The sequence below is a fragment of the Zingiber officinale genome, chromosome 7A (assembly GCF_018446385.1).
Source record: "Zingiber officinale cultivar Zhangliang chromosome 7A, Zo_v1.1, whole genome shotgun sequence".
In the NCBI taxonomy this organism is placed as follows: domain Eukaryota; kingdom Viridiplantae; phylum Streptophyta; class Magnoliopsida; order Zingiberales; family Zingiberaceae; genus Zingiber; species Zingiber officinale.
The window spans coordinates 57,299,152-57,305,151 of NC_055998.1; positions in this window are offsets into that span (position 1 = coordinate 57,299,152).

The window sequence follows — 6,000 nt, forward strand, 5'->3', positions numbered from 1 at the left end:
CGTCTTAGGCTCCGAACGAAGTAAATCCTTCGTGTCTGTGTTTTCTCTATTTCATTTCCGCTGCTTTAATCTCAACGAATGTTTACAATTCCAATAATCGAACGAAATAGCCGCGAGCGCTATTCACCCCCCCCCCCCCTCTAGCGCATCTCGATCCAACAATTGGTATCAGAGCGGGGTAGCGTTGATCTGGTGCAACCACCAATCACGCAATTCTTTTCGCGGTGTTTTTAATTTTTCAGAGTCAACTGAAATTAGTATTCTTACTACATTCCAATTTTTTTTCGTATCGATCTCGCTCGAAGTTGGTGCAATACCACTCGAGTTAGTTTTTTTTCCCCACACTACTAATCCAAGACGTAGTCTTGGGACATATTTCTCTTTTTCTTTTTTGCATATTCTCTTAATGGCCCATCAAGAGGGTTTCAGCACTATCCGTCCCCCGCTCTTCTCCAGAGAAGATTTCGGATACTGGAAGGGACGGATGGACACGTTTCTAAAAATCCAGTTCGAAATGTGGATGATCATTCGAACTGGATTTCAACTACCAACTAGCACTGATGGCAAATCCACCCCCTGCAAAGACTGGGAACCATCCTTTATCAAGAAAGTGGAAGCCAACGCTAGAGCTACATGCACCCTCCAGTGTGGATTGACCAAAGAAGAGCTCAACAGAGTCGGTCCATTCTCATCAGCAAAGGTGCTTTGGGAAAAGCTGATCGAACTCCACGAGGGTACCTCAGAAACCAAGGTAAGTAAGCGTGACTTGTTATTTAATAAACTGTACAATTTAAAAATGCAGGAAGGAGAGACAGCAAGTTCGCTCCAAGCACGGATTCAAGACATTCTCAATTCTCTACAGGCGATCGGGCAGAAAGTCGAAAATCGGGACGTAATAAGGTACGCTCTTAATTCATTTCCAAGGAGTACATTGTGGGCATCAATGGTAGATGCCTACAAAGTCTCTAAGGACTTGTCTTGTTTAAAATTAGATGAATTATTTAGTGAATTTGAACTTCATGAACAAACTAATGCACAGCCAACCGAGAAAGGTATTGCTTTGGTTGCAGGTACTAGTCGAACACGAGAACCAAAAGTACGGCGAAAAATTGAACCAGAATCTGAAGACGAACCCGACTCAGAAGATGAAGAAGATGAACTAACCAGCGAACTCGTGAACCTCGTAAAGAAGCTCTACAAGAAGAAGAAGGACTTCAACAAAAAGGACCTGAAGAAGGCGGTACAATCCAAGGAGGCCCAACCGAGTTCGAAGGTAAAATTTGAAGTAACTTGCTACGGATGCAACCAAAAGGGGCACATCAAAGCCAACTGCCCCAACCAAAAGCAAAGAAGAAAGAAGGCCCTGAAGGCAACGTGGGATGAATCTTCTTCGGAGGACGACGACGACGAACTCGATCAGACGAGTTTACTTGCATTGATGGCCCGGGACCAGATCGTCGAATCCGAGAGAGAGAGCGAGTCAGAGGCCGAGTCCAAGCAAAGCCACGGATCCGCATCCGTTTCTGAAGGGCCAGACTCCACTGTAAGTATTCCTAGACTTAACAATTTAGTCAATTATTTATTACGCAAGTTAGCTAAGTCAAACCTTAAGATTAAGTCACTTCTAAAGGAAGTAGCTGTCCTTAAAGAAGTGACTAACACTAAATCCTTACCTGATCAAGTTCAGACTGGAAATTCAACTCAAGTTCAAAAACATGAGGAAGAAAATTCTAGTTTGAAAAATCAGGTCAAGTATTTAAAAAATACCTTAGAACGGTTTTCTTTGGGCTCCAAAATCTTGACCTAATTCTTGGGACACAAAGAGTCGTTTACAATAGAACTAGGCTAGGATATAAAATTAAAAAGAAATAGAACTGGGCTACAATAGAACGGTTTTCTTTGGGCTCCACGGATCCGGATCCATTTCTGAAGGGCCAGACTCCACTGTAAGTATTCCTAGACTTAACAATTTAGTCAATTATTTATTATGCAAGTTAGCTAAGTCAAACCTTAAGATTAAGTCACTTCTAAAGGAAGTAGCTGTCCTTAAAGAAGTGACTAATACTAAATCCTTACCTGATCAAGTTCAAATTGGAAATTCAACTCAAGTTCAAAAACTTGAGGAAGAAAATTCTAATTTGAAAAATCAGGTTAAGGATTTAAAAATTACCTTAGAACGGTTTTCTTTGGGCTCCAAGAATCTTGACCTAATTCTTGGGACACAAAGAGTCGTTTACAATAGAACTGGGCTAGGATATAAAATTAAAAAGAAATATAAATCTTATTTATCCTTAATAAACAAACAAAATAGTAAATCAGTCCAAGCATGGGTCCCCAAGTCCAAATTGGTCAATCAAGTTGGACTTGGTCAATACTGGGTCCCGAAGGATCAAATATACTACCTCGATAGACCATATCGAGGCTATGATCCAGGGGGAGTTAAAAGAAAATTGATCTTAATAAAACAAAATTCAAAATTCAAAATCAAATTAAAAATTCAAAATTAAATTATAAATTCAAAATTCAAAAATCAAAATCAAATTAAAAAATTTGAAATTAAATTATAAATTCAAAATTCAAAAATCAAAATCAAATTAAAAAATTCAAAATTAAATTATAAATTCAAAATTCAAAAATCAAAATAAAATTAAAAAATTCGAAATTAAATTATAAATTCACAATTCAAAAATCAAAATCAAATTAAAAAATTCAAAATTAAATTATAAATTCAAAATTCAAAAATCAAAATCAAATTAAAAATTCGAAATTAAATTATAAATTCAAAATTCAAAAATCAAATTAAAAATTCGAAATTAAAATATAAATTCAAAATTAAAAATTCAAAATCAAATTAAAAATTCGAAATTAAAAATATAAATTCAAATTTCAAAAATCAAAATCAAATTAAAATATAGATGGAGGATCCAGAATAGTTGGCACCCACAACTAAACTACCCGACAGGGTAACTGAACTTAATCTACCCGAAATGGGTAAAACAAGAGTAGATTACCCGGCAGGATAATTAAGGTTAGATTAAAACGAGCTAAGTTTAACTTGACCCACAGTACTGGTGAAATTTTTGGATGATAGTACGTTAGGGAAGCTTGGGCATCGCATGTCTAGGAAGATATGGCTTCGATCTGGTGCATTTGACCAAGTGGAACTGACCGAAGCTACCCTTAAATGGATCCTAACTGGTTAGACCAAGGTTTAGTATTAAGTTCAATGGGTAGGACTATTTGGAAAACCTCGAAGGCATGGTTACTTTAATAAGTTCCTTGTGACTCACCATAGCCCAGAAGTTTATCCAAAGAATGCTTACTTGTTGAACCCAAAGCTAAACCTAAATCTAACACAAAGTTAAACCTTACCCTAAAATTTAACCATAATTCATCTCACAACAATTTTAGGGTTCCTTGATTGAAAATTTAGATCGGGTGAGATGACTAAGAAATTAAAAATTAAAAATTAAAAATTAAAATTGACTTGAAAATATTAATGATTTTAAAACTTAAGTTCAAAACTTAATTTCAAAATATTTTTAAAATTTAATTTCAAAATGATTTTAAAACTTAATGATTTTAAAACTTAATTTTAAAACTTAATTTCAAAATGATTTTAAAACTTAATTTCAAAATGATTTTAAAACTTTTTTAAAAAAAAACTTAATTTCAAAATAATTTTTAAACTTAATTTCAAAATGATTTTAAAACTTAATTACAAAATAATTTTAAAACTTAATTTCAAAATGACTTTAAAACTTAATTTCAAAATAATTTTAAAACTTAATTTCAAAATAATTTTAAAACTTAATAATTTTAAAACTTAATTTCAAAATTATTTCAAATCTTATTTAAAACCCTTTCAAAAACTTTTCAAAATGTTAATTAAAAACAATCATAGGATTAATTGCTTGCTAACTTAGATTGGGTGAGATAGAAAAACTAAAGAGTCTACTTCAATTAAGCTATCTTTAAATCCATTAAAGAGAAACCAATTCAACTACTTCATGTGTAGGAATTGGATCAATGGATGTTGGATAGTGGATGCTCCAGACACATGACTGAAGATAAATTGAAGTTTACTAAACTCAAGTACAAGAATTTAGGATCGGTTGCATTCGGCAACGACGGTAAACTTAAAGTAATCGGAAAAGGTAATATTGAACTTAGTTCCGATTTCATTATTCGAAATGTTTTATTGGTTGAAAATTTTAACTTTAATTTACTAAGTATAAGTCAATTGTGTGACAGTGGATATCTAGTCAATTTTGATAAATCTGGGTATCTAGTTAAAAACATCGAAAACCCTGAGATTAGACTTAAAGGGCTTAGGAAGAATAACATCTGCACAATTGACCTATCAATATCCTCAATAAAGTGTCTCTTGACACAACAAGAGGAAACCCAACTGTGGCACAGAAGACTGAGTCACACTCACACTAGACTCATTTCAAAAATGAGTTAAAATGGTCTAGTTAGAGGTTTGCCCAAATTAAAATTTATTGAAAACTCAATATGTGATGCGTGTCAAAAAGGAAAACAAACCAAGTCAACCCACAAGTCAACCAATCTAGAAAGAACTAACTCCTTACTTGAGCTCCTTCACCTTGACCTATTTGATTCACATGGAGCCAAATCACTAAGAAAGAACCAATATTGCTTAGTGATAATTGATGACTACTCTAGGTACACATGGATAAAATTCCTAAAAACAAAAGATGAAACCTATGAAACATTTAGTAATTTTTGCAAATTAACGGAAAATGAAAAAGATACTAAAATTAAAAGAATAAGAAGTGATCACGGGGGGGAATTTGAAAATCATAGGTTTACTCAATTTTGTAAAATAAATGGATACCAACATGAATTCTCATGTCCTAGAACCCCCCAACAAAATGGTCTAGTGGAACGTAAAAATAGAACACTACAAGAAGCCGCTAGGACTATGTTAAACGAATATAATTTAAATCATCAATTTTTGGCCGAAGCAATAAATACTGCAAATTATATTCAAAACAGAATTTTAATTAACAAACCTCACAATAAAACACCTTATGAACTTTATTACCATAAAATTCCCAACCTAAACTATTTAAAAGTATTTGGTTGTAAAGTTCACATTTTAAATACTAAAGATTACTTAGGAAAATTTACACCCAAGTCTAACCAAGGAATATTCTTGGGATACTCCTCAACCAGTAGGGCCTTTAGAGTATATAATCAAAATACCTTAAAAGTTGAAGAAACAACTAATGTTATCTTTGATGAAGAAACCAACCCATCTAATATAAATGAAAATATTGACATCAATCCAAGAACTATAGAAGATGATGAAATCCAACCTAACCTTAATAAACCAAAAGAACCTGTTTTTGACCCACACATAAGACCAACTAGAGTAAGTACCTCTCACCCACCTGACCAAATTTTGGGTGACCCAAACCTAGGAGTTAGAACTAGATCCTCCTATAGAAACTTTAGTCAAATTGCCCTTATTTCTAAAATTGAACCTAAAACTATAGAAGAGGCACTACCTGACCCAAACTGGATCATTACAATGTAGGAAGAATTAGCACAATTTGAGAGAAATCAAGTCTGGGACCTTGTACCTAAACCCATAGATAAATCAATAATAGACACCAAATGGGTTTTTAGGAACAAGTTGGATGATCAGGGTGATATAATAAGAAACAAAGCTAGACTAGTAGCCAAAGGGTTTAATCAAGTTGAAGGCTTAGACTATGATGAAACCTATGCTCCGGTAGCTAGACTCGAATCCATTAGGATGTTATTAGCCTATGCAGCAAATAAAGGGTTTAAGTTATACCAAATGGACGTTAAGTAAGCCTTTTTAAATGGGTTTATCAAGGAAGAGGTCTACGTAAGCCAACCTCCAGGATTTGAAGACTTAGACTACCCAAACCATGTATTTAAACTAAGAAAGGCGTTATATGGACTAAAACAAGCCCCTAGGGCATGGTATGAAAGATTATCTAA